The 16,987-nt window shown below is 38.1% G+C and overlaps 1 protein-coding gene across 1 annotated transcript in view; it reads left to right on the plus strand.

Annotated features, from left to right (window-relative positions):
- Atg7 (Autophagy-related 7) overlaps positions 1–16,987 on the plus strand; it is a 196,796-nt gene that overhangs the window by 86,714 nt on the left and 93,095 nt on the right. The gene's annotated exons all lie outside the window — the stretch shown is intronic.

Here is a 16,987-nt window from a genome sequence, read left to right on the forward strand (position 1 = left end):
TTTCTAAACACCTTGAGCCTACAACCATCCCTAATTACCAACACATCAAGGAATGGTAGGGTCCCCTCTGCTTCCACCTCCGAAGTAAATTTGATAAAAGGGGAGAAGCTATTAAGTACATCAAGTACCTGATCCTCCCTCCCCTTTTGTATAATGGTGAATGTGTCATGAACAAATCTTTTTCATTTGTGCATGGGAAATTCCAAACCCTCAAAAATTCTGACTTCCAGTTCTTCCATAGCTAAGTTAGCCACTATGGCACTAATGGGGGAACCCATGCCTGTGCCATGGACCTGCCTATACATGACGTCTTGGAAAACCATGGTGGTACTGGATAAACAAAACTCCACACCTTCACAAATATCAGTAATACTTAGAGGAGACCTAGTACTTAACAATACATCCTTTTCTAATGCCATTCTAACACATTGGACTCCAAAGTTGATAGAGATACAAGAACAGCAAAGAGTTTGTGGATTTTATAAAAGGACAGACTATATGAGAAGATAAAATTATGATTTCTTTTGATGTTACATCACTGTTCACTTGTATCCCTATCAAATTTGGAGTCCAGTGTGTTAGAATGGCATTAGAAAAGGATGTATTGTTAAGTATGTCTCCCCTAAGTATTAAAGATATTTGTGAAGGTGTGGAGTTTTGTTTATCCAGTACTACCATGGTTTTCCAAGACATCATGTATAGGCAGGCACAGGCATGGGTTCCCCCATTAGTGCCGTAGTGGCTAACTTAGATATGGAAGAATTGGAAGTCAGAATTTTTGAGGGTTTGGAATTTCCCATGCACAAATGAAAAAGATTTGTTCATGACACATTCACCATTATACAAAAGGGGAGGGAGGATCAGGTACTTAATGTACTTAATAGCTTCTCCCCTTTTATCAAATTTATTTCGGAGGTGGAAGCAGAGGGTACCCTACCATTCCTTGACGTGTTGGTAATTAGGGATGGTTGTAGGCTCTAGACCAAGATGTTTAGAAAGCCCATGTGCCATACCCATTATACCTCACCACAAGCCAGCCAACACAAGGATAGTGTTGTCAAGGCTTTAATAGATAGGGTGTGGTCCCACTGTAGCACCTCCGAGGATAAAAATAATGAGATTATTCGTGTCACGGCAGACCTCAAGAAGTGCGGCTACCCCCAGAGGATGTTGGACAGATTTATTTAGAGCAGAGTCCACCTGTAATGAGCCGTTCACCCCTGTGAGCACTGCATACATTCCCTACTATCCGGGCCTTTCAGACCACACTGCACGAATAATTCGGGGGTATCAGATACGCTGTGTGCAACTCCCGGGACGGAGGTGATACACACAGTGATATCTCGTGTCAAAGATCCCATAACGAAAGAAGCCAACAGTGGGGTGGTATACGAAATTAAATGCCCGGATTGTGGGGTGTGTTATGTGGGTGAGACGGGGCGATGACTGAAAGACCGTCTGAGGGAGCATATGAATGCAATAAAATCTGCAGATTACGGGAAGTCTGCCGTGGCAGAACACTTGTGGGAGAAACAACATCAAATTTCCCCTGACGATGCTGTCATCACATGGATCATGCACAGGGGTTCTGGGACCGTAAATGGCTTGAGAGTTTACGTATTGGGGCAGCTAGCAATACCATTAATAGGTGTACACTTAAATCCCTTCTTTGAAACCATTGTTCTTGGAAGAGATGATCAGTTTCAGCTAGCGCGCTCCTGAGCCATTTCCGGTTCCGGTGCGCAAATGGGAAATTACAACCATAATTCCTTAGGAACCATGTGACGAGTGCCATGGATCTGCTATTTAAGGACGTGCCGCACAGCAGAAGTATGCTGTTGAAAAAGGAGACCGCTGTCTCCGAAAGCTACAGTTGTTACGGTATTTTAGTATATTATTTCCCTATTTTTATCGCTTTAACATTATATTTCATTTTACATTTCATTTATTGTAAATTAATCGACATCAGTTTTAACTTGTAATTTTATCTTATTTTATTGTAAATAAAGTGTTTTAGTTGCAGTATTGAAATTTATTTATTTAAATACAGGCTGGTGTGAAGTCTAATTGCTCGATATGAATTGTCCCAGCCTTGTAGGCCTATTTGGAGATAAATTATATACTATTCCTCAAATACCACTGCTCTCATAGTGAAACTGCCCTCTACCACCTGATGAAAAATATCTCATTCCGTATCCAATATTGTGCACTCTGTTACCAGAGTGACCTCAATACATGCTGTTAACCAATGGTTTGTATAAGTAGACTCCTGTATTTCTCATATGAGAAATGTTTATTTGTCTTACAACACTAAGGAAAATCAGAGGGATAATATCACCTCTTAAGACTGCTACAAGGACTTTTTTTTTTTACTAAAATTATTCACTTGTCAACTGCTTTAAGTTCAATAATTAGTTAGTGACTGGAAGGTGAATAGGTGCTGTCATCAACAACACTATGAATAGGATTTCCAGTCATCATAAAATCATTAATGTATAAGAGGAAAAGAGTGGGAGAAAGAACTGAACCTTGGGAAACACTAGTGTCAGTGGAGAAGTTAGAAGACAGAGCACCACTTACTGTCACTTACAGTGAGTGTTCAAAGAGAAAACTGAATACCAGACCTCCCATAAGATAGTTTGTTTAGAAGACCTTTAGCCAAACAACCAAAAGTCTGAAATGTCAAAAGCAGCTGTGTGATTTTCACCAAAATTTTCAATCAAACTTGTCCAAAGGTGAGTAACATAAGCCATTATATCACAAATGGATTGACAGTGACAGAATCCACATTGGCAACCATTGGAAAGTTTCAAGATAGTACAGTTTAAGAATAGGAATTTGATGGATTTCTCTATTACTTTGGTAAGAGTAGAGGTAAGTGCAATGTGATAATAACTGGAAGGGAGGATTTGTTACCCTTTTTAAGAACTGGCTGGCTGGATATGATAGATTTCCAAGCAGAAGGAAAAACACCAGTGGAATAAGAAAGTATAAAACAGTAATGCAGAAAGGAGCGAGCACAGGTTTTGAGAACAAGTGGAGAAATGCTGTCAGGACCCAAAGCTTTTTTTGGCATCAAGATTGTTTTCAGAATTCTGTTAACATTCTTCTGTCAGAAGACCACAAGAGGCATTGAGTGTAGTGTATTGGGTTTGACAGAAGATGGTTTACCAAAATCATCAGTACAAGAATTAGAATAAAAATGGAATGCTAGTTACTTCACCTTGTGTTCTTTAGCTGAGGATGCAATAGAACTATCAGATTAACATAGAGGGAGTATTGATGAACAGAATTTATGGCCAATAAAGATACCAGACTGTTTGACTACCATTTAGACAAGAAGCAAGTTTTATACTCTTAGCCTATTCAAAATCAAATTATGACTGATTAATAACTCTTTTACACTTGTGAGCTTTAGTGCAGGGGAGAAGAGGAGACCCAAGTTGTGATCATATGTATCTAAAGGACCACTAACTTTGACCATACTTGGTAGTGAGAAAAAAAAAAAGATCAATGTGCTTGGGTGTGCTGTCAAGATTGTTTGGTATTCTGGTTGTTGTTGTTGGTTTAGTGCATCGGCAACTATGGCCATAGTGTTCTGGTAGGCAAATGAACAAGCTATGTAAGGTGATTAGTAATTGCAAAAGTCTCGGCATCTCAACCATTTGAGTCCATGGCAGTGGACTCACATGGTCAAGATGTTTAAATAACTAGAAAACTGGAGCTGAAGTAATTGGAAAACTGAAACCAACTGGAGTTGTGAATGAACATCAAAATCACCATGGAAAATTACCTCAATGTTAGGAAAGTTAGACAGGAGGAAGTAGAGTTTTGAAAAAGGGAAGTCAGAGTTCCAAGTGATTACTGAAGTCAATTGGGAGAACAATAGAGACAACAGATGAATTTCATAGAATGGTGCAGAGAGAGGCTTCAAACCAGAGGAAATCAGAGTGGAGATTCCAAATTAGGAAAGTCTCTGACAGAAAATATCAGAGCAGACCTATGCATAAATACCTGCCACCTTTGAAGTGAGAGAGGACTCATAGAGAAAATAGGGTAACTGAGATGAGCAGTGGTTGAGGCACCTCATAGTTCAGACAGTTAGAAAAAGTAATGAGCTTTGGTAGATTGTAGGTGGAAATGGACATCACTGAGAAGACAACATATATTTGTGACATGAAATGAGAATGTGGTTGGGTTGTTTAGATCCTTTTTTGATTATTCTGTTAGTTTTACTATTCATGATGCATTCAGTAATAAAAAGGGAGTGGGGAAATGTATGAATTAATGAAATTTTTGGATGTGACTGTATAAAAACAGCAAGAATACCACCAGCTCCTTGACATGGCCTCATAACATGGTTTTGATGCCTCCACATACACACTACTTAGATTCCTCTACTCACTAGAGTCAGAGTAGAGGCAATGAGACTATACACTAGGTGGTCTGTATATGCCTCCTAGAGAGTTACCAATAGTTTCACTCTGGTAGACTATCTGGTGACCAGCCTTCAAATACCAGGGTGCCTCCGTAGCCAGGAGCAGCAGTGCATAGCACACGCTTCTTGATTAGACCGGGGTTCGAGCCCGTGCCCACCAAATACGGAGGATGTGGAAAGGTCAGGGAATGACCACCGCATATCCCCGGAGCAATATGGCCTTAGTTGCTAATGCTCCTAAAAACCAAATAACAAACTAACAAACAAGCCTTCAAATACCATATTAGATGCCCTGGAAATTTAAGGAATATTGGATCTCGTCGTGATGTCCATCATAACAAGACATCACTCGTACTGCATGATGGAAGAGATGTGGGTTTGCTAGAACTTTGCTCTGAAAGCTAAACATGGGTTTTGCTATCTCCAACCTCCAATGAGCAGAGTGGTGGGTGGTGTTGCATTACATGACGAGAGTCATCTACCACCTAGTATTGCCTGGTTACACAGAGGGGGAGCATTCCTGTGTGTGTGATGTGAGTGCTGCACCTTGACCCCTTTTTACTTTGGTTCACACCTGGGGGATGCTTCCAGTATACTAGGCGCAGTGTTTTGTGTATGGGGTTATACCCAGGGTTACTAACAGTCCCACTATTGCAAAGGTGCAAGGGGACTTTCTTGTCCCCTTGACTTTCATTTGAGACTGAATATCAATTCTGTCAGCATGTTAGACTCCCAGGTGACGAGCTTCAGAACTGGCAGTGTGGTGAATAAGTATAGAAGCATGCTAAAAAATTCTGAGTTAGGTCATAATGTATATGTGCCTGCAATTCAGTCCAGGCATGATGTGAAGGATTACAGTATAACTAATATTATAGTGCTTTTGAAGGGATCAGCCCTAAAGAGCACATTAAGTGAGAAATTGTTATCAGCAGGTCCTCCTTTTTCTAGGTGTTTTCCTTCAAACTTTTGGTTAATTTTTTTTAACTTTACCCTGCATTTATTACTGATTACTGTCCATTCTAAATTTCATCTGCACAATTAGCTGTTTCATTAAATAGGCCTCGTGGGATGGGAAAATTAATCATAACAACTGCAATAAATACACCAACACATATATATGACAAGGACTTTAATTAAATTAATTAAACACAAAGTAAAACTGTATATTTAATATAAAAATAAAATACACTAAAAACTATGAAGTTAAAGGTGATAATAAATAGATAAAATTAAAATATATGGATATTACGGAGTTAAAAGTGATAAAGACAATGCCAAAGCTTTAAAAGGTGATTTCCTCCTTTATCAATAGTGGAACTTTATAGCCACAGAACATCCTTAAATAATACAAACAGATTCACTGCTTTATCTGTTTTTATTTTTTAATTTATCTATTTATTATTTTTTATTACTTTTAACCCCATAATTTTCAATGTATTTTATTTTCATATTAAATATACAGTTTTATCTTGGATATGGATATGTCCAATTTAATTTTATTTTATTAATGGCCTTGTCATATATGTATGGGTTGGTGCATTTATTGCAGTTATTATGAGACAATTAGCTGTTTTCCCATATGGTTGCATTCAAGGTGATGTAGCTTGGCTGTAACCACTCTGAGTACTTTACTCTAAGCAGTGACTGTATAAAAATTGATTGCCTATTTTAGCTTAGGTCAGTTAAAATTTTCAGAAGTGAAGCAGTGGTGTTGTTCTTTTGACCAGCTTTCACAATCTCATTGGCACTCTAGTATGTTAAGCTTTTACATCTCTTGAATCTCGGAGATATTTGTATAACCAAGATGCTTCTCAGCATTTCTTGAATAAACTTAACTGTTGTCTAACAAGCTAGTAATAATTAGATAAACAGCAGTTGCAAATGTAAAACCTAATTAAGAATGGCCAGAACAGTGCTTCTACTTGACCAATATTTCCTCTGTATTTAAAATGTGTTCTGTTCATTATATGACAAAAAAGTATTTGGACATACATAGGTAATTGCAAAAAATAGGTAATCTCAAAATCACAATACACAGTGTCATACAGGCCAGAAGTAGCCTGTATGACATCCTTACTATGTATTATATATTTTTTTATATTATATTGGTAGAAAAGTATACCCTGCTGGGCATGCTTTCTACCAGCTTTTGTAAGATGTCAGTTGAAATTTACTTCCATTCCTCTTGCAAAGTAGCTTCCAGAGCTAACTTGGAAGGAGGCCACTTTGGCTGTAACCTAATTTAGCTTCAATTGGTTCTACAGGTGTTCGGTGTGGTTGAGGTGCAGGCTGTGAGCTGGTTGGTCCAACGTCATTGTACTGTATCTTCACTTAGTGCACAGCAGAGTTGCCACAGTTTGCCCAGGGCTGCACATCAATGTCCATAAATCAGTCCTGTGTGATGTCGAGCATTGTCGTGCTGATACCGACAACCTATTTCACTAGACTGTAGGTAGTGCATAATTGTTCAAAATGTCTAAGTAGGTCATCATGGACTTAATTTCAGGAGTTACTGCAGTGGATTAAGTTTGAACCACTTGAAACAGCCCCATACCATCAAATTGTCTCTGGCAAACTTCATAGTGAAGATGTTACATATCAATGGGAAGTGCTCTTCAGGAAATCTCTGCACCCCAAAACACATCCATCAGAATTTAAAAATACATTGTTATTATTATTATTGTTGCTGTTATATTATTTCTCCCTTATTGTGGGATTCCACTCCGTGATGGGTACTGCTACCAAGTACACAGGGTGATTGTAATGTCTGGTGTTACCGTTGATCAAGGAACTTTCTAACTATCTTACAGGTGTTCAGGATCGTGACTTTCTGGAGTTCCTTGTAGGTGTTCTCTGGGAGACCTATTGCTGCTATGTAGGGTCTTTGGCACCATACCAGTGGTCGACATAATGATCAGGATGGTCGTTACTCCTTGCATATACCACATCTCCTTGACCTCGTGTCTCAGGTTCATGTACTTCCTAGTTTTTCCCTCATGGGTTTTCTGGACATTGCTAACATTGGGCACCACTATGTCAATCGGGTAGGTAACCTTTTCCATCATGTCCACAAGGGTTTTGTCTTGTCTGTTGTGTGCGATGGTCTTATCCATTATTATGGCACGGTCCCAGTACAGCTTGTGGGTTGGGGTCTCATTGCTGCCTGAGGTTCATACTTGTAGTATGGCACACTTTCTCTGGTCAACTGGTATTTCCTCCCTAGCTTCTGATGTATTATCCTGGCTACCTGGTTGTGTCTATGAGTGTACTCAGTCTGGATTATTATTATTATTAGCCATATGATGCAAGGAAGCCTGAGGCTTATGCTGCACTAGCCAAAAAAAAAAAAAAATTCTGAGTTACTGTGGGAGAGAGGAGGAGGAGAGACAGTCAGAAGTAGAAGGGAATCATCAAGAAAGAGAAGAATGATGATATCCAGCTCAGGACCCTGGGTGTAACAAGCCCATACTCACCAGATATTAGCAAATTTATCCTTCTTTAGCACCTCTTGCCATTGTTCCAGAGTCCATGAATGACAGAACTGTCACTCTAAATGCTGTTTCATTGTTGACCATGATATTGGGCTGATATTCACTGCCCACTCCTCACAACACACAACACACACAACACACACACACACAACACACACACACACACACAACACACACACACACACACACACACACACAAAACACACACACACACACACACACAGCACACAGCTGACATACTGATGCTAATGAATGTTCTTGTGGCTTCTTAAACCAGTTACATAACATTTTCCACTGATGATGATGTGCAAGTTATGAACTACCTCTTTGGTTTGTTGAATAACTGAGTTTGTAAGGCCAGTCCTTTTTTTTTTTTTTTTTTTTTTTTTTTTTTTTTGAGGTATTACCTACAGCAAGAGTGGCAATTCCAGTGGAATGCAATCAATGTGTGCCACACATAAGAAAATATATGGTAATGCAGGCCACCCTTAAAAAGTTTATATATTTTTTTAAGACAAAATTGTTTTATGGTCTGTCAGCCACACCTGCCATTGAAAACTAAATATAATTATGTTCAGAGTTATGCAATGAAAATTTTCTCATTAGAAATTTTCACGTAATTTCACTTTTTTTATAATAACAATAAAGACTGCTTACTAATTTTAGTCAGTTTTTCTTTCTGTGGCATGCAAAAATTGTAAAAAATTTTTCTATGGCATGTGAAAATTGTTATTATTTATTTATTTTTTTTTTTATGTTTTTCCTATGGCACACAAAAATTGATATATTTTTGTTTCAGCTTTTTTTGGCACATAAGGTGGATGGAAAAGATTTGCCATCGCTGACCTATGGTCTTTCATCTTTGAATAACATCCACCACAGTGGATTTTGGGAGGTTTGGATGAGTCAGAGGTTTGTACATGGAAAGGTCACTGATGTGGTATCCAATCACAAACCCACATTGAAAGTGTAAGTTCTAATCCATGACCTATACTGGCTTCTAATGTACTGCTGCTATGCTGTCAGTACATTAGAGTAAGACCCACTAGATTTATATTAGTATGCTTGAGCAGATATGCATGCTCAAAGGACTTCTGGCACAATACACAGTATTCATGGTGTGTCCAAATACTTTAGGTCATATGCTTTCTATATATTTGAAACATGTCGTATATTTCTCTATGTAATATCCTGTGTCATAGGAGCCAAATGTGATTTGGTGTTATAGTACATATATTGTTGTGAACTCTGAACTTGATTGTGTTTTAGTTGATGTTTGTTGTTCTGAAAAGATTTTAATAAGCTCTCACCTCTGTGTGGTCTGGGGCGGCAGCCAGTTAGTAAAGTAGAACCTTTGGATTTGAGGATGCAAACTGTGTTGTGTGTTAGCATTTCCGGTCCCTTGCTAGATGAATCAAGAGACTAAAGAGGTCTGAGCCTTGATTGAAGTGAGATTCACTTGTACCTGCCTATGAGTTGAGTTAAAGTTAATTGTGTTCAGTTTTGTGAGTATTGTAAATTTGATTTATATACTGAGAGTTTAATTATACATTTTGCAAGTTACATGCACATGTATGTATGTATGTATGTATATATATATATAAATGTGTGGTTTGTAAAATAAATAGTGTCTGTGAAAATCGAAATGAAAAGTACACACGGTGCCTGAACTAAGAGAAGTTTAAGGGGTAGTCGAAAGTGGAAGTGAAGTAGTGGTTAAACAGGTGAAAGAATTTGTAAAACCTAGTACAAAAAATGAACTGGGACTGAGGAAGCAAACAAAAAAAAAAAAAAAAAAAAAATTGTACAAAAATAAAAATGAAAAATAATAAATAACGAAGAAATAAATAAGTAAATAACACTGTATTCAGAATGGGAGGACAATTTTAGCAAGAGGTTGAATCAGGGGTTGGCAAATATGCAAAATCTGAATATAGTATATGAAAATATGATACATAGCGAAACAATACGAAACATGCCAGGAATTTGCCATCGTCTTCACGAGACCATGAAACATCGATGTGAGGCCTATATTTGGGCAGAAGGGGGACATTTTGAACAATTACTATAAGGTGATGTGAACAGTTAAGTGTCATAGACAGACCTTCAAAACTCGGAAACCAAATATTTCCGGAACTATGTTGATGTAAAATATTTTTATTGTCTACATATGAGGAACTCATTCCTAAAGTTTGCCGTGTATTTTTGAGACACCCTGTATATGTATATAGTTATCCCCAAGGGCACATATTGGGCCTTCATGCCTTAGAAAAGCATTGCCAGTCCAAGCCTTACGGATAGCATGATTAATTTTAACTTTATTAATTTTAATTAATAATTTTATTAATGAAATTAATTAATTTAATTAATTAATCACTTTATTAATTTTAATTCCTAAATATTAATATCTTTTATTTCTCATTATTAAATGAATTAAAATCATATTTTATCTTCATCCTACATAAAAACAAGTAAATATAATATACCTTTTCCAAACTGTAAATTATAAGTAGCATCCAGACCATTCACATGAAAGCAGAAGATTAGTATTTGCCTACCGCACGTTAACTACCATGCCACAGAAAAAAAAAAAAAAAAAAAAACAGTACGACTGGGCAACAAATAAAACTATACACAAAACCAAAAGAAGGCAGGAAAAATGAACATTTTCAGTCTGACCACCACAGGATATGGAGGTGAGGTACAGTGGTATTTTAATCTGACACATACCCATAGGGCTTTGAATCTCCTATCACAGTTTGCTGTCTTTTACATAAACCACCCTGTTTGATAAAAATTTAAGTACATATAATTTACTTACCTTATTCCAAAAATTTTTCCACCAAGTTATGACCTAAAGTTAACCTAGCAAAACTGGTATAGAGATTACAGAAATGGGTATGCATGAAATATTCTTCTAGTTTGGCTATGTCTCTGCTCAAACCCCCTGAGGAAGTAGCAGATATATGGCCAAGAGGGAGAATGTTAATTTTATTTAATTTCTTTAAATTTCTCTAATTTCTCCAAATGACTCCAATTTCTTTAAATTTTACATTAATTTCGATGTGTTATATATTAATATATATTTATATGTATCTATGGTACATTAGGCTATCCATTCCAGGGTTGCTAGTTTATAGATAACTAGAGGGTTTGTTGGGTTCACCACAAACCCAATGCTCCCACAACCAAATTTAATAAGAAATATAAGTTTAGTATATATATATATATATATAAATTTTGAGTTTTATTTACAATTTTATGGGTTTAATTTGAACTTTGGTTGAGTTTTTTGTGGGTTGTTACTAGTCATAGCAACCTACAGAACTTTGAAGTGTGTGTGTGTGTGTGTGTGTGTGTGTGTGTGTGTGTGTGTGTGTGTGTGTGTGTGTGTGTGTGTGTGTGTAGAAGTGTTAGTGGTTAGACAGAAAGCAGTAATTTTACTTTGCCCTAGTTGGCTATGAACACTAGAAGTGGTGGTACTGGAGGAGATGAAGAAAAATTTTAGCCCCCACCTCTAATTTTCTTACGAAAATTGAGCAATTCATTGGTAACAAAAGTTTCTTATGAAAATGACGTCACTTCCTATTAGGTGGCTGTTAGATTTTAAATGATGCAGATGACATCACTTCTTAAATGGCTTCCTAAAACCATTTAAAAATTTAAATGGTTTTGATTCAAGAACGCAACAATAAAAAAATTATGATGTCATTACTAGTCTACAAATGGATTTTGCTAACTATTGAATTGTAAAAATACCAAATCTAATGTCAGTTAACAACCTATAAGAGTATTTCGAAGATGGCTAAAACTCTAGCTGAACGAAATCAAGAGAAGTATGCAAGAATAAAAGCTTCAAAGCCACCAAAGAAGCCTGATGAGTCTGCTGACGAGGCTAGTGGGAGCCAGACGTTTTCAAAGCCGCTAAGTGGATTTTTCTTATTTATTGATTTGAAATTATTGTTTTTCTAAAACTTTTGATTTAAATTTAGTAGTATAGCATTATTTTGTGATTTTCTGATTAATCTGGTGTATTTATTCTTTACTCGGCCTTGTAATTGCATAAAAGTATCGGTAAGGGTATCAAATCCACGTGTTACAAGTTGCAACTCCGCCGAACGAGAAGTTTTTTAGCCATATTTAGCCGCTTTATTGATTATTTTTTAACATCAAATTATTTTCTATAAGTAGCTTATAGACCTATTCAGGATCGTTAGTTTATTCTGAATTGAGACAGCGAGATTTGGAAGTTAATTTATACTTAAGTGTCCGTAGATTTACCGTTCGTAACTTGCCGCCTTTCTCATATGATACGTTATATTCTGAACTAGATAGCATTAGTATAGTATAATATTGTCAATTAATTGGTAAAATCTATTAAACTTGTTAAACTTCGTTGTCAATTAAATTGTACTTTTAACTAATATATAACGACTTAATTACAAACATAACATAATTAATTAATACATAACTTGATACGGAAGTTATATAAAGGGAACTCTTAGATAATTAATACTTGATACTGAAAAATATATATACTGTTATAACTGAGTTTAGATACAAGTTTAGGCTTATAATTTTGTACTGAAATTGAAATTTTATTGAAAGTAAATCGGAATCATGACTCAGAGCAGCAAAGCAAAAGGCTCAAGCTAATGGGAGTGCTGTGCCTCAGAGGAGAACTGAGGAGCGCGGTTGCCCTCTCAATCACAGCCTTTTAAAATGCACTGCTTGCATGATGTTTGTGGAGCAATCAGGTACGGGACATGATATTGCCATGGGGGATGTCTTTGTGTGTGTGCGCGATGCAAGGAGTGTAACGAAATCAGGCAACAACTCAGCGTTGTTATGGGCCTATATGAGAGCTTGAAGGACAGGGGAGGATGCTCTCGAAGGAACTAAATTGAGGGGCCCATCAAGCTCTCAGCTGCCTAAATCAACGCCAGAGCTTGCACTTGTTCATCACGCAACACAGCGGCAACCCCCCAGGGCAGAATGCGCTGGTCCCACAGGAACTAGTAGTTGTTGGTGACTCTATTGTCAGAGAAACGAGGAACATGCTTTGTAAAAAAGGATAGGTGGAACAGGACCAGGGTATGTCTGCCAGGGGCAAAGGTTGATGACGTTGTAGAGCGGATATCTTTTAAGGGCACAAAAGGTGACATAGTTGTACACGTTGGCACTAATGATATCAAGAATAGGAGACCGGCAGAATTACTTAACAAGTACAGGTCACTGTTGAAAAAAAGCCGTGAATTAGGGTTGAATTTGAAAGTGTCTACAATTCTGCCCAGACACGATAGGAGGGAGTATATCATGAGAGCCTTGTCGATCAATTCGGCCCTGGAAAGACTGAGCACGGCTCAAGGGGTAGAAATTTTTCAGCCTGGACTGTACTTGTTAACAGGAGAGACTGCTTCTACAGGGATGGGATACACTTAAATAGAAAGGGAGCAAGAATATTTGCTGATGCTATTGAGGCAGTGTTAGGTGGGTCTGAAAACTGCTAGCTTGGGGGGATACAAAGACTAATAGATTAACAGTAGCCACTGGCAGAGGTGAAAGTGATTCTTGCACTGCTTCTATTGGAATGAGCAGAAGCATGAAAAACAAGATGCAGGATATTTCAGAGACTGCTGGGAGTCATTGCGGTACAAGTAAACCCATGAGTTGTGTTAGTGTAGCTAAGAATAGAAACAGGTGCATGTATTCTTGCGTGTACACCAAGGCTAGGAGTTTGGTAAATAAATTTGATGAATTTGAGGTATTGCCCAAAGCATCAAAGGCGGATATTGTTGGGCTATCAGAGACATGGTGTCACACAGATATAAGGAATGCAGAACTGGAATTTGGGGAGTACAACGTCTACAGATAGGAAGGTTATGCTGTTAGTTAAGAAACACATAAAATCCAAGGAAGTGAAGCCAGTCGACATCGCTGGACAGTGCAGTGTCGAGTCAGTTTGGTGTGACATAAGCATTGGGAGATCAAAATTGAGAGTAGGAGTGTGCTATAGGCCTAATGACTCTGATGAGTATAATAAGAAACTGTACAGGGAAATAGAGTGGGCCAGTACATCAGAGAGTCTTATAATGGGGGATTTTAATTTCCCAGATGTTGACTGGAATTTGTGGGTTGGTCACTCACACACACTAGCAAGGCTTTTGTGGGTTTATTGGATGATAAAGTTGCCTCTGGTTGCCTTCCGAACATCAGCATGTTCGGGAGGCAACTAGAGGGAGTAATACTCTTGATTTGATTATCAGTAGTGATTCTTCATGCATTAAGAATCTGCAGATAAAGGAACCACTAGGTGGCAGTGATCACAGTGTGCTGAAGTGGCTCAAAGAGGTAACTACCATCAGGGGTAAAGGGAAGGGGTATTGCTTTCGTAAAGGCGACTACAATGGTCTGAGACAGTATTTAAATTCTGTACAGTGGGACCAACTGAAGATGTTACCAACAGCAAATTCAAAATGGAAGCATTCAAAGAACTTATCTTGGAAGCTATCTAGGCTTTACATACCAACTAAGAAATATTGTTCAAGATTTCGGCCTAAATGGATGTCAGATGAACTAATGACACATATGGTAGAGAATAAAAATGCATGGGATACATACAAATTAACATGTGACACAGAAGCCTATGATAGATACAAGTTGATCTGTAACCAAGTTGCAAAGGAGGTTAGGCAGGCAAAGGCAGATTACAAGAAATCTTTGCCAAGGGATGCAAAGAAAAACAGCAAAGAGTTCTTTACTTATGTAAACTCTAGAAGAAGGGGATGAATCAGATTGGTCCACTTGATATCGATGGGTCAACTGTTGATGATCCTGCTCAGGTAGCTAACAAACTAAATGAATATTTTGCATCGACATTCACACATGACGAGTTATTTTATTTATTTTATTTTTTTTCTTTGGTAGTTATTGGCGCATCGACTTCTGTGGCCATAATGCACCTCCCAAGGTTTTTGCAGTACTTTGATCCAAGCCCGAGGCGGGATTCGAACCCGCGACCTTTGGGTTGCTAGGCAGGCGCTTTACCCACCCGGCTAGCCCGGTCGGCATGACGAGTTATTCAGCGAGGGGAATGCCAGAGGTGTATTCAACTCTGGCAGTAAGCTAGAGAATCTTGTAATAACTGAGAGTAAAGTGGAGGAGAAATTGTTGAAGATAAACACAAGAAAGGCAAATGGGGTGGATAGGATCTATCCAGTTATATTACAGGAGGCAGCAAAGAAGTAAGCAAACCCTTAGCCATAATTATGAGAGCTTCCTTGGACTTAGGGGAGGTACCCACAGACTGGAGATGTGCAAATGTGACCCCAATTCACAAAGGAGGATCAAAGGCTGACACAAGTAATTATAGACCTGCGAGTTTAACTTCTGTTCCAGGAAAATTAATGGAGGCACTGGTTAAAGAAGCACTGCAGGATCATCTAGACAAGACTTCAGTTGTAGCTCGGACAGAGCATGGTTTTGTTAAGGGGAAGTCTTGCCTGAGCAATTTGATTGGATACTATGATGCAGTCACAAAAGAACTGGATGCAGGGAATAACTTTGATATTATATACTTGGATCTTAGAAAGGCTTTTGATACTGTTGCACATGGAAGACTGCTGCACAAATTGGAGCAGTGTGGCATTGGAGGCAAATTGCTGCTATGGATAAAGGGGTGGTTGAGGGGGAGAAGACAGAGAGTGGTAATCAATGGACACTGCTCATCGTGGACTAATGTTATTAGTGGAGTCCCTCAGGGTTCAGTATTGGGTCCATTATTGTTTTCTGTATTTATAAATGATATTGATGATGGTATATCAAGCTTAATGTCCAAGTTTGCAGACGATATGAAGGTTGGCAGGGTTGTCGAGGACACTACTGACACTATGCTCCTGTTGCAGTAACATAGTGTCAGTAGCATACTGACACTATGCTACTGCAACAGGATGTGTAAAGGTTGAGCAGATGCGCTGAGAGGTGACAAATGAAGTTTAACATTGACAAATGTAAAGTACTACATATGGGAAACAGCAACCCCAGAGCAATATCAACTCTGTGGTACTACACTGACAGTGGTAGATAATGAAAGGGACCTGGGGGTGGTTGTGCAGGCAGATATGAAGTTTTCTGAGCAGTGCAGACGGGCTGCAAGAGTAGCTCATGGTGTATTGTCAATGATACATAGGAATTTTTCTAGCAGGGATAAGGAGGTGATTATTCCCTTGTATAAGGCAATGGTCAGGCCACACCTAGAGTACTGTATACAGGTCTGGAGGCCTCATTTCAAGAAGGATGTAGAGATCCTGGAACGAGTACGGAGAAGGGCAACAAGATTAGTGAATGGAACAAAGGGTTGCTCTTACGAAGAAAGGCTTAAGTTTTGCAAATTACAGAGCCTGGAGACTAGGCATCGGCGAGGTGATCTGATAGAGGTGTATAAGGCTTTGAATGGCTTGAGCATGCTCAATGCTGATGGGATTCTTCCTCTTGCTCAGAATAATCACCTGAGAGGGCATAAATTCAAATTGAGGAAAGACAGATGTTGGATAGATGTGACGAAATTTGCCTTTAGCCAGAGGGTGGTTGGTTGGTGGAACAGACTTCCATCCCTTGTCGTGGAGGTTGATAGCCTGAATAAGTTTAAGGCTCAGCTGGACAGGTATTTCAAACGAACAGAGGGGTGAAATGGAAGTGGTTATTTTTTATTTATTTATTTTATTTTTTTTTTTTTGGCTGATGCTGCATAAGCTTGCATCAAATGCTTCTACTAATGCTAATGCTAATTAATTTATTTCTTATTGTATGTTACTTTGATTTTGTCATTGCTGGATTATTTATTTTATTTCTGTTATTACTGGATTATCAGTGAGGGTGTTCTTTGTTTTTAATGTATACATTATATTTAATTCAAATTTTGTAAAGCTTAACGTATAATATAAAAATTTCAAGTGTGTCCTGACTTTTGCTCCTCTGTGTGCATATGCATGCTTTAATTTTATTAACTGAAAATTATGAACCTTTTAGTTTTTAAAGAAGTGAAATTGTAAAATTTAAT

This window comes from Mastigoproctus giganteus, chromosome 9 (genome assembly GCF_048544385.1).
Source record: "Mastigoproctus giganteus isolate SK-2022 chromosome 9, ASM4854438v1, whole genome shotgun sequence".
NCBI classification, from domain to species: Eukaryota; Metazoa; Arthropoda; class Arachnida; order Uropygi; family Thelyphonidae; genus Mastigoproctus; species Mastigoproctus giganteus.